Source organism: Perognathus longimembris, chromosome 5, assembly GCF_023159225.1.
Source record: "Perognathus longimembris pacificus isolate PPM17 chromosome 5, ASM2315922v1, whole genome shotgun sequence".
Lineage (NCBI taxonomy): Eukaryota > Metazoa > Chordata > Mammalia > Rodentia > Heteromyidae > Perognathus > Perognathus longimembris.
In genome coordinates this window covers 52,575,908-52,593,268 of record NC_063165.1, presented here as the reverse complement: position 1 = coordinate 52,593,268, position 17,361 = coordinate 52,575,908, and the positions used below count along the sequence as shown (strand labels likewise).

The 17,361-nt window shown below is 37.2% G+C and overlaps 1 protein-coding gene across 2 annotated transcripts in view; it reads right to left on the bottom strand.

Moving 5' to 3' along the window:
- The window catches only part of Acap2 (ArfGAP with coiled-coil, ankyrin repeat and PH domains 2), a 115,581-nt gene that overhangs the window by 87,141 nt on the left and 11,079 nt on the right, over nucleotides 1-17,361 (bottom strand). The window lies entirely within an intron of this gene.

The following is a 17,361-nucleotide window of genomic DNA, read 5'->3' as shown; positions in this document are numbered from 1 at the left end:
TTCACCTACAAATCATTTAAACTTACTTCATATGAAAACAAATATGTCTAATAGGACATTCACTGTACTTGACTATACACCTGAATATCCAACAACAAGAACAATGTAAATAAATGTACGTTCATCTCACATAAGAAAACAAGTCTTGAGGAAATGGTGGTTGGTTGTACTAGAGACTGAACTCAGGGCCTCGCTCTTTTGAAGAAGGTACTCTACCCCTTGAACTATGATTCCAAGCCTCTTTTTGCATTTATTTTTGAGGTAGGGTCGTGCTTAATGCAAGGGTCAGCTTAAGTTGTGATCACTGTATGTATGGGAAGACAGGAACACCTCTGTGCCCAGACATTCTGACTCCCCTGTAATTGAGATAACAGGCATGTACCTCCATACACAACTGTTGGGTGAGATGCAGTCTCACAAACCATCATGCATACATAATAAATCAACAACCTCAATAGCCCTATCTCCACCTCCCAAGTAGCAAGGATTACAGGCTTGAGCCACTGCACACAACTAAGAAAGCAAATTTTTAAGTATGGTTTGAAGTACACATGTATAATCTCAGCCCTAGAGAGGCTTAGGCAGAAGCGTAGCTTGAACCCTGGAATTCTGTACTAGTATAGAAATATGTACCTGAGGGGCTGGGAATATGGCCTAGTAGTAAGAGTACTGACCTCATATACATGAAATCCTGGGTTCAATTCCTCAGCACCACATATATAGAAAAAGGCCAGAAGTGGTGCTGTGGCTCAAGTGGCAGAGTACTAGCCTTGAGCAAAAAGAAGCCAGGGACAGTGCTCAGGCCCTAAGTTCAAGCCCCAGGACTGGGGGGGGGGGGGGAATCAGAAATATGTACATGATAGATTATTACATGGGGGGAAAGCAAGAATGATGTACAATGTGAGCCTAACCTTATCAGGAGAAAAACTGTTGAAATATGTACAGGAAAACATCTAACCACATATGTTACCAATATGTTAACTATAACTCTGAAGAATAGGTATTGGGAAGGAGAAAGTATATATAAGTAGTTGCCTTTTAAATTAGTTATATTTCTGCACTGAACTATGCATTTTTAAATAATTTTAAAGTTAATAAAGAAAAGAAATAAATTAGTTCAGATTTCACCTCCTCAAGAAGTGGCTCACCTTGGAACCTCCCCGTCTTCCTCATGAAAGATAGCATAACCCTTGGGCTCCTGGAGCACCTGATTCGTGTTGCTACTCTGGTTCCCTGCTCTCACGGGTGTGAGCACCCCCACAACAATGCAGTCAAAACATCTGCTACTCTAATTTTCATTTAATTGTCACTTACATTTTAACCTTTATTTGTCCTGACTCAATTTTCAAATTTTTTGCTCAGATGAACAGCTAAAATTTTGATGAAACCTTTGATTTCTACTAAACTTAAAGCTTGATAGAAACTTCATATACTCTTCAACCTTATTTCATCCTCCAAGTCTACCAATTTACTTTGGTGAAACAAAACTTTAAAGAAAGGTAAGTTTATAAAGAAGACAGAAATAACTGCTTCTTACGTGACACTTTAAAACACAGTTCTTTTTATTCACAGTATCTAAAATTTAGCCTTGGAGGTGTTTCAATTCAACATTCCATTTTCTCTTTAAAAATAAAAATCTTTTGCTGAGTTCAAGAGATGACTTGATGAAAAACCTAGCCAGTCTAGAGGAAAAATGTCTGAGAAACTCCATCTCTACTTTAACTATCAGAAAGCCAGACTGAAGGCATGGCTTAAATGGTTGAATACCAGCCACAGCGCTGGTACAAATAACAATAAAAACAATTATAATAACAAATAATTATACATAAAATTAAAATTCTGTTGTTGATCATAAAAGCTATATGTGAAAAATCTGTAGCAACATTAAGTAGCTACTGTATAGGGCAGCCTAGCTTATTAGTGAGTTTTTCTTAGTATAAAAAGTGAAGATAGGGCTGGGAATATTGCCTATTGGTAGAGTGCTTGCCTCATATACATGAAGCCCTGGGTTCAATTCCTCAGCACCACATATATAGAAAAGGCCAGATGTGGTGCTGTGGCTCAAGTGGTAGAGGGCTAGCATTGAGCAAAAAAGAAGCCAGGGACAGTGCTCAGGTCCTGAGTCTAAGCCCCAGGACTGGCAAAAAAAAATAAAAAGAAGAAGAAGAATGTGGAAAAAGCACAGTCTCAGTTCAAATTTTGTTCCACCACTCCCTTCACTGGGCCAATGGTGTCTTACTGAAAAGTTCTCATCTGTAAAATGAGGAGAGAAGTAACCACTTAAAGGAGCTATAAAGGCGATTCTGGTGGAGTGCCTTGAAGACCTAGCTACTAAGGCTGAGAGAAAATATATAATCAAACAGTAACATAAAATGTTTTAAATGAGGATGATAAATGTTAGGGGGAGAGCTGAGAATATGGCCTAGTGGTAAAGTGCTTGCCTTGCATACATGAAGCCCTGGATTCAATTCCTCAGCACCACATATATAACAAAAAGCCAGAACTTGCGCTGTAGCTCAAATGGTAGAGTGCTAGCCTTGAGCAAAAAGAAGCCAGGGACAGTGCTCAGGCTGAGTTCAAGCCCCAGGACTGGCAAAAAAAAAAAAAAAATGTTAGGGGGAGAGGGAGAGAGGGAGAGAGGGAGGGAGGGAGGGAGGGAGGGAAGGAGGGAAGAAGGGAGGGAAACAGAACAAAAAGTATCAGCAAAATCATAAAGGCTAGCAAATTACAGCCCAACAGGCATGTTTGGTCTACAAGCCTGTTCATATAGCTCATGAGCTAAAAACAGTTTTCATATTTAAATGGTTGGGGGGAAAATCCAGAGAAAAATCATTTGTAACATGAAAAACTTATACTAAATGCAAGTTTCAGTGTCAGTAAAGTTTTATGAAAACACACACAAGCTTATTCATTTCCATATTGCCTATAACAGCTTTCACACTTTAATGAAAGTTGATTAAGACAGACCATGAGGGCCCCAAAAACCTCAAGAGTTTCCTACTATCTGACCATTCACAGAAAGTTTCTGACCTCAATAAATACTAAAATAAACAACATGAATAAAAAGTCTTTCTCATATATGATACATATAAGCAAATAAATTTTAGGACATAGTTCAAACTGTACTCTAAGAAACTGAGTAAGCTCAAAGTTTGGAAGAATATATTTTTACTTTTATAACATCTTCAATTTTTATGTATTCATATATCATAATCTTTGTTATTAACTCAGAAAATAGTTTACTCAAATTGGAAATTAAAAAAAAAACAATGAGCAGCGGATATTAACACTGAGCCATTTCTAATCACATAGTGATGACTTTTGGCTGAGAATTAAATGAAGCTCTACACAAAGCATTAAAATAGAACACTTCTCACACAGATAATTATATATCCCTGGTATAGCAGCAGTTTTAAACTACAGGATTAAGAGTATCCATACAAATAACTAAATAATATATGTAATGCAAGCACTATATTTTCTTTATGAAAGAAAATTATTTAAAGCTGGGCATGGTGACATGCCTGTAATTCCAGCACTCAAGAAATAGGCAAGAGAATTATAAGCCTGGATTATACAGTGAGAACCCATCTTAAAAAAGTAAAAGAACAACAAAATCTTTAAAATGGAATGAGCACTTTAAAACTAAGTCACCTGATAATGCAATCTAAAATGCAACAACAGGATCAGGATTAATCTTGAATGCAAGATTAAGCAAATAAAACAAACATTCACAAGCAATTAAAAAGGGAGGCTCTAAGTCATAATGAGCTCCTAAGGAATTACTAAATATATAAATACTCAATACTCAAATATAGTGTATAGGGCTGAAGATTAACTCGGTGGTAGAACACTTACATATAGCATGAGCAAGGCCCTAAACTAAATCTCACAACATTAAAAAACATGTGAATGTATGTATCTTTCATATATGCATATAGAGAAAGGGAACAGATTTTCAAGCTAACATCTGTTTGGTTTGTTGACTGTATGTGGCAGTGCTGGGACTTGAACTCTGGGCATTATGTCTGGAGCTCTACTGCTTGAGCCACACCTCCACACCAGTTCTGGCTCTTTGTTGGTTGAAGAGAGGTCTCAGACTGGTCTACCACTGGTCTGGCTTCAGACCTCAATCCTCAGATCTCAGCCTCCAGAGGTAGGATTCTAGCTATAAACTATCAAATGACTGGCTTGAATACCTTGTTTTATATAATAGACATTTTTTAAAGTTGCCTATGTATTGAATAGCCATTTAGATACTCAGAACTGGCAGTATTCATCCATCAAGAATGCATAAGATAATGCTAAGTGAAATGAACTCCATGTTATAGAAACGAGTGACATATCACTGTTGTAATTACTTTCAACATGCCATGTGAAACCATAGCTTATATTGTTGATGATCCTCTTTTATCCCCTTCCTGTGGTTGTACCTGCACTATCACTGTATCTTAGCTGAGTACATTGGAAACTGTATAGACTGGTATTAGAACTAGAAAGTGAAAGGGAATATCAAAATCGAGAGACACAGGATAAAAAGACAAACGACTACAAAAGCAATACTTGCAAAACTGTTTAGTGTAAACCAAATGAACAACTCATGGGGGGAGAGGGAAAGGGGAAAGGGGGAGGGGGGAATGAAGGAGGAGGTAACAGTACAAGAAATGTATCCAGTGCCTAACATATAAAACTGTAACCTTTCTGTACATCACTTTGACAATAAATAAGAAAAAAGAAAGAAAACTATCATCCCTAACCAATCCCCTCATTTAGCTAAACAGCCTTCAACTTGAGCCATACAGGACTATTCTTCAAAAGAAAGAAAAATAGCTAAGTAAAGAAAGTCCACTGTGATTCACTCAGAGGAAAAAAATAGATTGCTCCCTCTGAACTTTTGCCAAAAGACATACATCAGAAACCCACTTTTCAAAAGAAATTTCCTCATGAAAACCCTCAAAAATTGTATTAAAAAGTTTCTTTTTTGTCTCCTAAACTCTCCATATATACATGGTAAAATGCAAGAAATATGAATATAAAAATAGTGGGGCTTCTTGAGCTGTTTGCTAAGCTAAACATTTTAGGGGGAGAAAAAAAGATTAGAGTCTCTGTCTCCATACTTGGACTCCTGAGCATGCTTATTCTACTTTGAAAACTGTAAACAATGGCCTGCCATTCCCTAAATAGAAAATGATCTTTAAAGAGGGTGGTAGTGGGCAGTTAAACCTAACTATTTTTTCCTTTGAGTGCTCCCCTGTCAATTCAGAGCACACAAAGCAAATCCATGAGAGTGAGAATGGTAACAATTGAATATGCCACCAAACTATACTACAAGGTTGTGACAAAAGGGCTATGGCACAAGTGAATGAAAAGCACACTCTTAAATCATTACTCAAGTATCAATGACGATCACATGTTTTTAAAGGTTAAATTCTTAAATATCTTCTAACGAGAAACTATGAGACAAAAGGATGGTTATTGTAGCTCTCTTCCTAAGGCTCCAGCTTCTCACCTTAGTAGGAACTTGATTTCAGTGGTCACCAGTAGTATTTCCTCTGCATAGTAGAAAGTAGTTATGCAGTTATTTTTATCATGTGAGGTAATAAATATTCATTATTCACAGGGAAAATCTAATAACACTTCTGATCATATGACATGAAATTATTTTTTTCATCATAGTCAATACTAGTTCAGAAACCTATTTGCTTTCTTCCTCCTCCTGTGACAGACTGCATTTCTTGCCCAGAGAGTTAATATACATCAAGCAAGTGAAATGTCACTGTGAGGACAAGGGAGATTTGAATCATTCTGCTATGCCACAGGAAAGGGTAGAAGCAAGGGCCCGTTTGTTATGCTGGAATCAATAAATCAAAAGTGGCAAGCAGCTGATTGATAGCCCCTTGAAGTTTTCATAGTAGAAAAACTGTGAGCTGGGCACTGGTGGCTCACACCTATAATCCTACCTACCTACTTAGGAGGCTGAAGTTTAAGATCTATGTTCAAAGCCAGCCTGGACAGGAAAGTCTGCAATACTTTTTTTGTTGTTGTTGCCAGTCCTGGGGCTTGGACTCAGGGCCTGAGCACTGTCCCTGGCTTCTTTTTGCTCAAGGCTAGTTAATCTACCATTTGAGCCATAGTGCCACTTCTGGCTTTTTCCATTTATGTGGTGCTGAGGAATCGAATCCAGGGCTTCATGCATGCTAGGCAAGCACTCTGCTGCTAAGCCATTCCCAGCCCTTGCAATACTCTTATCTCCAGTTAACAACAGAAAAAGACGGAGTAGAACTGTGGGCTCCAGTAGTGGCAGAGCTCTAGCACTGAGCAAAGAAGCTCTGGGACAGAAGCTCAGACCCTGAGTTCAAGCCCCAAGACTTGCACTAAAAAAAAATTTAAAAAAAAAGTTTAAGTCAGTGTGAAGACACTAGTTCACCTAAGAGGGGTAAAATCATTACAATGAGAAAGAAGGCAAGGTAAAGTTAAGAGGGGAAAAGAAAGAATTACAAACTTACTACACAATACTGTCTTCAGTCCTAACTTTGACTGGGCCCAAAATATAAAGGCTATAGATTTTTCTGTCTTAAAACTCCATATACACAAGTACATTTGTCTCCAAAACATTTTAAGCTAACTTTCCACATCATTCCATTCTGAAGAAGTACTATCGCTGTGGTAGGCTTCCAAGAGGAAAGAACACTGTGGCTGGCATTGCTGTCAGGATGACCAAGCATTTCATAGGAGACTGGACTATGAATACAGTCTCACTAGAAGGGGGTGGGGGGCGGGAATCAAGGTACAGAGATATCCAGGGGTAAGCAATAATAAAATTCCCAACAATCACATCCAGAAACCTGCTCTATTCCTGCTTTTATGGTTGTTGCCCACTATACTTTTCAAGTACTTTGGGCACAAAACACCTTACAAATCACAGCAGGTTAAGTAATCACAAACTCAGCCTCCTGGAGTTTTCTCCATGACATTATCAGAAGCTGTTCAAACCATGAACCTATTTATTAGGCTCTCAAATTTGTATTCTTCTATATCATATTTATAGATCTTGTAAAATTTCAGGTTTTATGAGGATAAAATACTGTGTAAATACTTTTCTAAACACAGCTGTTTTACTTTCATTAAAAGGTTTTGCCATTCAGCAATTTACTAAGTTCTTCCAATTCAAGATCCTGGGGTTGTTACTTATTTCCTCTTAATGTCTTTTTATCATCCACATTACTATTTTATGTTTTTCTCTTAATGTTGCTTAATTTATTTGGACATATGGTTTTGATATGTATCCCAGGCTGGCCTTCAACTTTCAATTCTCCTCCCCCAGCCTACAGAATTCTGGGATTACTGATATTAGCTAGCTGATGCAACAGTAACCCAATTATTAGTCATCATGTTGAGAAAAGGTCTCAAAGACAGACATTATGGTTTGTTTAGCTATCTATTTCTTGCTCGAATGATTGCAAGTAAATACTGCTCAGTAAGCGAGAAAATGCATGGAATAAATAAAAATTAAAAACCACTACCCTTAGGGTAATTCTGACAAATTAAGAACTTGAAATTTCCCTTCTTTTATTCTAACAACAAATAATCTATTACTTCAACCAGATGGATAAAAAACAATGATCTTTCCATCCTATAGCTGCCATTCTGAAGATAGAAATAAATGAAAAACATTTTAAAAAGTAAACAGTATGCTATGCAGTACTGATAAGCACTATAGAAAAAGAATTCAGTTTAGATACCAGTGGCTCACCTCTGTAATCCTAGCTATTAAAGAGGCTGAGATTTGGTGGATCACAGTTTGAGCCAGCTTGAACAGAAAAGTTTTTCACTTTTTTTGCCATTTGTGTACCTTGTACTCAGGGTCTCATGTTCTCTGCTCTCGTTTTTTTTAGCTCACAACTGGTGCTTTACCACTTGAGACATGCTTCCACTTCGAGTATACATATTCTTGACTTTTCAGTAATGCAGTTGGTACAATTGCATTAAGGTTAATGTAGCTAGATTATCTAGCAAAAATAATGACTTTATGATTTTGTTTTTTGTTGAACAATAAGCTTATTAAATTTGTATAATAGTATAATAATATAAATTTGTATAATAGTATAACATAATAAATAAGTAATAATATAGTAAAATAGTATAATCTGTCCAGTTAAAATCAATTTGAAATAACTTGTACATGTGTTTATTTTAATTTTGAGAATTCATTAGCAAATAGTAATAGTATCAATACAATACTAATCAATAAAATCAATACTAATTCTATAGAAAAATGAGAAAGCAGATGTTGAGCTGTAATGTGAGTCCTAGAGAACTAGCTAGATTAGCAGTCCTTGTGTATGTATGAGTTAGGCTGTGTTTAATATTAATAGCAGAATTACTGCCCCAGACATCTGAGAGAAAACGAATGTTCCCTTTTTTTTGTCCAGTTTATGAGTTTGGTTTTCTTGAATGACTTTCAAATGGACAGTTAAGGGATCTAGCTACTTCTTGAATGTTGTACATTTTCAAGAACTATAGTTGGGACAATCTTATTCATGTATGCATATATTGGTACTGGGGTTTCAATTCAAGGCTTTTGCTTGTTGGGTACTCCACTGCTGAGTCCACCTCCAGCTCCTGTTAAATGTTGGTATTTTGGGGCATACTTCCTATCCAAGTGTGCCTAGATTGCAATCTGCCTAGTTTAGGCTTGCCATCATATTTAGGATAAAAGGTATGTGTCATTATGCCCAGTTTCTTTCTGTTGAAGTGGAGTCTCATAGACTTTTCTGCCTGGGTTGTCCTGGAATATGATTCTCCTAATCTCAGTCTCCCACAGAGCAAGAATGACAGGCATGTAGGCATGTGCCAGCACCCAATCCCTGAGTTCAAGCCCCATGACTGATAATAAATAAATACCTGACTAGTCAACTATTGTCTTTAATGCCAGAAGGAACTAATACATGTTGGCATATAATATTCACTAAAATGCATTAATACCTAAGAATGCCAGAGTAAGGAACTCCTGAAATAAATGGGAACTTTACCCATCCCAAACCAACTAATAAACATTTCAAAATTACACATTTCTGGGTCCTATTCCACTGACTATGGCCAAATCTTTGGAGTTGAGAAATGTGTGACTTTAATAAGCTTCCAGGTTCAAGTCTGATGCAATCAGACTTAATAAACAGAATAAAAACTCTACATTCAAATTGTCTATGAACTCCTTCAGAAAACTATATTTTAACAAATAAACATGTACCTTTTTCTTTAAAAAGCACATAGTATAAGAAAAAAACTATAAACTATAGTATAAGGAAAACTTTATGTATGTTAATATATTATAGACAAGTCATTAAGTTTTCAATTCTAGTGGCCACTTTAAAATGTTGCTTCTAACACTGCTAATGAAAGTTACGACATCTCTTAACATGGAAAGAACGGTATACTAAATAGAAGTATGTATTGTATATATACAGGGCTGGGTTATAGTCTGATGATGATATAGTATTTAAGCCTACAGAATAAAGTCAACTCCTATAGGAGACAGGGGCTCTCCTGAAGGAGGTCATTCCCAGTGCCACATATTAAGATGTCATCTATTAACTGGATAAAAATCAAGAGTAAGAAATGGGCAGGACCTAAGAAATGTATTTTTCCCTAATACAAGCTAGTAGTCATTAACTAGATTATATATTATGCTTTAATTTTTTCTCATGTTATTTAAAATTTAGAAAAGTTCTTTATAAAAGCTTCATAGTTATATAAGAAAGATGCAAATGAAAACAAATCTGAAAGTGAATAAGATAGCAATGATAACTAACACTGGGCAGTTCTTCCAGTACTAATTTAAGAGACCCAAGGTTATATATTCAGTTTATTTTTCGTTTTTACAAGGCTATATTTTGAGTACAGAATATAATGTTCCAAGAGGTAACCAGAATTAGTTACCCTACCAAGAAGGAGATTATCCAAAATATTCTTCCTTCTTCTTGGTCCCTGGCCCGCCCTTTGGTGACTCACTGCATCTAACAATGAATAAGCTGGCCAACCTAGAAAGATACTTGAAAAGCCTGATTGTCTAGATTTCATAATATTCACTTCCTATTTTATTTTTCTTTTACAAGTTTACTTTTGGGGATTTTTGGAAGTACTAGGGTTTCAACACAGGACCTCACACTTACTAGGCCAGTCACTCTATTACTTGAGTCACTCCACCAGTCCCCCTTTTATTAGTCTTATACCAGCCTAACATAAAAAACATAGGCTGTATAGGCATTTAACTGGTAAAAACAGAATCAACACTCAATAATTTGTTGATTATTTGATAAAGAAAAGCCCTGGACCTAATATTTATCTACTAAGCAATTAAAGAATGGATACCAATCCTTTTAAAACTTTTCCCAAAAAACTAAAGAGGAAGAAACAACTCATCTATAAAGCTAGAATTATCTTGATAATAAAACCAGATAAGGATATTACAAAAATTACAAATGCTCCTTATGAAACAATGAATTCTCAAATAAAATACTAGCCAGACAAATTTAGCAGAATAACAAAAGGATTAAGAACCATAACCAAGCAGGATTTATTACTATAATGCAAGGATAGTTTGATAAATCAAAAAATAAATTTTAATAATTAATAGCATAATATTAATAAAATTAAGGGAAAAATCCATGATGATCTCAACTGATACAGACATATCATCTGAAAAAATTCAAGGTATTTTCATGATAAAAAATACTTAACAAGGGGCTGGGAATATGGCCTAGTGGCAAGAGTGCTTGCCTAGTATACATGAAGCCCTGGGTTCAAGTCCTCAGCACCATATATATATAGAAAAGGCCAGAAGTGGCGCTGTGGCTCAAGTGGCAGAGTGCTTGCTAGCCTTGAGCAAAAAAAAGCCAGGGACAGTGCTCAGGCCCTGAGTTCAAGCTCCAGGACTGGGGAAAAAAAAAAACAAACAACTTAACAAACTAGGAGTCGAGGAGGAAACGAAAGTGTAGCTCAAGCAGTAGAGTACAAGCCTTTGGAGAAAAAAACCAAGCAAAGAATGTAAGGCCCTGAGATCAAGCCTCAGCACACGCGCGCACGCGCACACACACACACACACACACACACACACACACACACAGCAATAGTGGCTCAAACCTATAATCCTAACTACTCAGGAGGCTAAAATCCTGATGATCACAACCAGGACACTAAAGTCAAATTACACATCAAAAATCTGAAAGTGGAGCTGTGGCTCAAAAAGTAGAGTACTACCCTTGAGCACAAAAGCTCAAAGACAGTGCCCAGGCCCTGAGTTCAAGCCCCATGACTGCCACAAAAATGAGAGGAAAAAAAGAGAAGGTGGGGAGACAGGAGAAAGGGAGGGAAGGAGGAAAGGAGGGATACAGGAATTAACCCAGCATAGTAAAAGCCATGTATCAATAACACACAGTAAAACCAGGCGTGGTAGCATATGCTTGTAATCTTTGTACTTAGAAATTGAGGAGACTGAAGCAGCAGGATCATGAGTTTAAGGCCAGAGTAGGATATAAAGTGAGAGAGTTTGTCAGGGAAAAAAAAAGCCACAACAATAAAATCAAGTATTATAAGTTTAGGCTCAACTGATACAGTACCTGCCTACCAAATACAAGACCCTTTCAAATCTCAGTACTATCAAAAAAAAAAAAGAAAATGAAAGCTTTTCCACTAAGACCAGAAACAAGGCGATAAAGACACCTTGATCATTCTATCCAATAGAGCACTCTAAGTCCTACTCAGAGAATAAAGGTAAATTACAGTGTTATAATTTGGATCTGAAATGCCCCACAAGGGCTCAAGCTGCAAGGTTTGATCATCACTCCATAGCATTATTAGGAGGTGATGAAATTCTTAGGAGATAAAACTTAGTAGAAAGCTAGAACATTTGATGAGTCCTTCAAAGACACTAAAACCTCACCCCTTCCTTTCTCTGTTTCCCAGATGAACAGTATTCCCTCAGTCTGAGTTCCTGTTTTGATATACTTACTGTACTACCACAGGCTAAAAGCAACATGGCTGAGTCAGATATGGTGACACACATCTGTAATCCTAACAGGAGGCTGGGGCAGGAAAATCACAAGTTTGAAGCTAGCGTTGATTACACAGTGTATATATGTTTCAAAAAATAAAAGAGGAGGAGGAGATGGGGGAAAAACCATGGCCAACTGGTCATAGTCTGAAATCTCTGAAATCATGAGCCAAAATAAAGCTCTCCTACTTATAAGCTGACTTTCTCAGGTATTTGAAAATGGAAAACTGACTAACACATGGACTAGAGTAAAATAAGACACAGAGTTCAGAACTAACCTGAACTCTGTAATTTGTGGCAAAGGTGCTATGACCATTCAATGGGGAAATGACAACATTTTCCACAAATGGCACTCACTGGTAAACAATATACATATGCAAAAAAATGAATATACAAAACGCAAGGCAGGGAATGTGGCTTAGTGGTAGAGTGCTTGCCTAGCATGCATGAAGTTCTGGGTTTGATTCCTCAGTACCACATAAACAGAAAAGGCCAGAAATAGTGCATAAGTGGTAGAGTGCTAGCCAAAAAAAAAAAAAGAAGAAGAAGAAGAAGAAGAAGAAGAAGAAGAAAAAAAAGTTAACTCAAAAGTGACCCATAGCCTAAGTATAAAACCTAAATACAAAAAAAATCTGTTAGATGTAAGGTGGAAAGAGCTCCATCAAACAGTTTTATAACAAAAAAAAAATCTGTTAGAAACATTTGGTTTGGCAATATATATAAAGCACATGCAACAATAGACAAATTGCATAAAACTAAAAGGTTTTGTTCCTCAAAAAGACATAGGTCAGGCACCAGTGGCTCACACCTATAATCCTAGCTACTTAGGAGGCTGAGATCTGAGGATCCAGGTTAGGAGCCAACCTGCGCAGGGAAGTCAGGGACACTCTTATCTTCAATTAAATCACAGAACAGGCCAGAAGTATTTTTGTGGCTCAAGTAGTAGAGCACTAGCCTTGAGCAAAAGGAGCTTAGGGACAGTGCCCAGGCCCAGTGGTTCAAGCCTCAGGACGAGCAAAAAAGAAAAGATAGGTATGACCCAAAAGCTGGTGAATCAAGACGATCATTCTAGCTACTCAGGAGGCTGAGAGCTGAGGACTGAGGTTCCAAGACAGCTTGAGGAGACAAATTCAAAAGATTCTTCTCTCCAATTAACCAGAACTAGACCAAAGAACTAGAGATATAGCTCAAATAATAGAGCACCAGCCATGAACAAAAAAGCCAAGTGACAGCACCAGGTCCTGTTTCAAATCCTAGCCTCCCTCCCACCCCCACCCCCACATACAAAGATATAAAACCCCTCCCCCAACACACACATTCAAAGAGTATGTGTAAAAAGAGTAAAAAGGCAACCCAACCCAAAAAAATGAAAAAACACACTTGCAAATTATATCTCTCTGGTAAGGGACCTAGAATTCATACAGAATTGCTAAAATTAATTCAACAAGAAACTAAACAATCAAAACAAAAAATGGGCAAAGGACTAAAATAGACATTTCTCCGTCAAAGCTTTAAAAGATGCTCAACATCACTAAGAAAAAGTTCAAAACTATACCACCACCTTCTATGACTTGAATGTTTATATCCCTCCATAACTGATTCTGAAAATTGATCTCTATCATGTTAGTATTAGGAGGTGGAGCCTTGGGAAGTGATTATGTCATGGAGACTCTGATCTCATGAACAGTGCTCTTATAAAAGAGGTTGAAGTGGGTACCATCAACCCTCTTGTATTCTGGTTGCCCTTCTACCTTCTGCCATGTGAGGGCACTGAAATAAGACACAACCTTGGAAATACAGAGAGAGAGAGCCCTCACCATACACTAAATCTGCCTATCTAGATTACAATTTCTCAGTCTCCAGAACTGCGAAAAGAGAGAGAGAGAGAGAGAGAGAGAGAGAGAGAGAGAGAGATTGCTCAGACTGTGGGTATTTTGTTATTGCAGTATGATCAGGAGAGCTACTATTAAAAATTTTTTTTTAAAAAGCCACCAAGATAGTGGGGCACATCTGTAACCTAGCACTGTGGGTGCCAAGAGAGGAGGACTGCAAGTTCAAGGCTCCCTGGGCTACACAGCACTGGCACCTGGTGGGAATGTAACACTGTACATCTGCTGTGAAAAACAGTATGGTGATTCCTCAAAAAACTCAGAATTACTATATGAGTCATCAATCCCATTTTGGAGTGTATATTCAGAAAAATAGAAAACAATATTAAACAAACTCACATTCACCAAACCACTATTCACAATAAACATGGAAAATGATTCAATTGTCCATTAACATATAGATAAATGGATAAGCAAAATATAGTATGGACATACAATAGAATACCATTAAACTTTAAAAAAGGCAACTCTGACATGTACTGCAACATTGAAGAGCATCAAAAACAAAGTAAAAAAAAATGGCTGTTGGCAGTTGGAAATATGAAGAAATTAGGAGTTATTGTTTAATGGCTATAACATAACCATGTTGTAAGATTAAGAAACTTCTGGTATGACTGTTACACAAGATGAATATACTTAATACCATGTAAAATACATGTAAAAACTCTCAAAATAGTAAATATTATACAGATTTTACACAATAAAAACAGGTGGGAGAAAAATAGATCAAAAGGTGTCATGCATGTCATACATACTTTATTCACCTTTTTCCTTGGAAATCTACAATATTTAGTATTTTTCCTCTGGTATATTCCTACTGCTGAGATCAATTTCAGACAGACTTGCAAATCAAACCATAGAGAAAATTATAAATAATATAAAATTATGTTGCACTGAAACTCACATTCCAACATTAAAAAAAATATTTTAAACTTGATTATGGTAAACTATACTTTGTCACTTACTATACAAACCTGCCAGCAAACTTAAGAATCTATGCTTTCCGGGCTGGGGATATAGCCTAGTGGCAAGAGTGCCTGCCTCGGATACACGAGGCCCTAGGTTCAATTCCCCCACATATACAGAAAACGGCCAGAAGCGGCGCTGTGGCTCAAGTGGCAGAGTGCTAGCCTTGAGCGGGAAGAAGCCAGGGACAGTGCTCAGGCCCTGAGTCCAAGGCCCAGGACTGGCCAAAAAAAAAAAAAAAGAATCTATGCTTTCCAAGCTTGGTGGTACACATCCATAATCCCAGCAGAAGGAAAGCTGAGCTTCCCTTTTAATATCAATTCTTTCTCCATTCAAAACTGATGCTAGAGAAACAAGTGTTTCCAACTCCAACAGGCAGTTGTCTTCCAATATCAGGTAATTCTACCTTTCCCTATGATCTGAAATCACCTCTTTGTCATTCACTAAATTTATACACTTTAGTTTGTCTCTGGCTTTCTAAAACATTCTCCTTTCACAGTGACATTACTCAAGATGCACTGTATTCATAAACTGCTTTGTGAAACAATAACTCGCTTGTGCAGCTACTCAGAGGTAATTTAAAATATCTTCCTTTCATCTATCTGTTCTAGGATTAATCTCTATTTCATTAATACATTTTAAAATCTGGTTGCAGACATTGCTCCAATTGCTATTATTTTGCTAAACTTTCCTAGTCTCACCCATTTGTTCTTTGCCATAAACTTCAGAAAATTGGTACTGCATTAACCTAGAAGTCATTTTATACTTTTGCAATGTTTAACAGTATAATTCCGTAGTCATATTTTCCTTTTACCAAGTTAAATTCTACAATTGTTTTATACTTATTTTTTTAATTTTTATTGTCAAACTGATGTACAGAGAGGTTAGTTTCATATGTTAGGCACTGGATACATTTCTTGTACTGTTTGTTACCTCCTCTCTCATTCCCCCCTCCCCCTTGTTTTATAACTTATAAAGTCCCTCAAACTTTGTTATTTCACTTTTATTTCTTACCTTGTTACTAACCTAAATGAGATATTCTCCACTAATTTTTTGTATTTACTCATTGGTATACAAGAAAGTGTTAACTTTATAGCATAAACACATTCAAAGGCCTTTTAAATTATTTCATTAATTTTCATTATATCTGCCTTACTCTTTCTTCATCAGGAGCTGAAAACACACACACACAGGATCAGGGTCAAAAAATACACCTACCTCTGACCACAGTCAATAACTAAATTCCCATAGAAGACCACAGATATTTTCAAATATAAGGCAGAATGATTTCTAGAGCCATCAACGTTGAACAAGAGAATCGTGGCTGGGCTATGTGGGGAGTGAATGCCTATAATCCCATCTACAAGCGGGTAAAGACAAGAGGGTCATGAGCTAAAAGCCAGCCCAGAAAAAGCAAGCAAAACCATGTCTCAAAAACAAAATGCAGGCCAGACCCGAGTAGCTTGTGCCTGTAATCCTAGCTACTCAGGAGGCTAAGATCTGAGGATTGCAGTTCAAAGCTAGCCCAGGCAGGACAGTCCCGTGAGTCTCTAATCTCTAACTACCAAAAAGCCAAAAGTAGAAGTGTAGTTTAGTGGTAGATTGCTAACTCTGAGGAAAGAATAAGGTCAGGGATAGCACCCAGGCCCTGAGTACAAGCTCCAGGATGGGGAAAGGAGGGGAGGGGAAGGGAGGAGAAATGAAGGCAGGATGATGTGCTTCACATATGTAACCCTAACTTCTTAGAAGGCTGAGATCAGGAGGATCATGGTTAAAATCCAGCCCAGATAAAAAGGTTGCAAGACTCCCACATCAACCAATGAAAAACTGAGTGTGGTGGCATGGGCTTCTCTTCCCACCTATAAAGAAAGTATAAACTGGAGGACTGAAATCCAGACCAGCCTGGGAAAAAGTGAGATCCTATTCAAAAGATAACAAAAGCAAAAAAGAATGGGGGCATGGCTCAAGTGGTAGAGTACCTCCCTAAAAAAGCAAACCCCAAGAAATGCACAAAGAAAACAAAAAAAAAATCAAAGAAAGAGCTATTTGATTTTAAAACACTAAAGGAAGCATGTATGTTTTCCAAGAAAAACGCTATCATGTCAGAAAAATATAGTCTTGTTTTAGAAGATTCTCACTAAATCTAGAATAAATTATAACAGAAAATTCATGAAACTTTATTAACTAGTGACACTTGGAATAATTTTTGTATTGCAATGTTAATTTGGAGACAGAGGGAGCAATTATGCTGCTCCCCTGATTTTTAGGTATTTGTAAACTCTTTCAAAATTGCGTGAATGGGGCTGGGGATATGGTCTAGTGGCAAGAGTGCTCACCTCATATACATGAAGCCCTGAGTTCAATTCCCCAGCACCATATATACAGAAAATGGACAGAAGTGGCGCTGTGGCTCAAGTGGCAGAGTGCTAGCCTTGAGCAAAAAAGAGGCCAGGG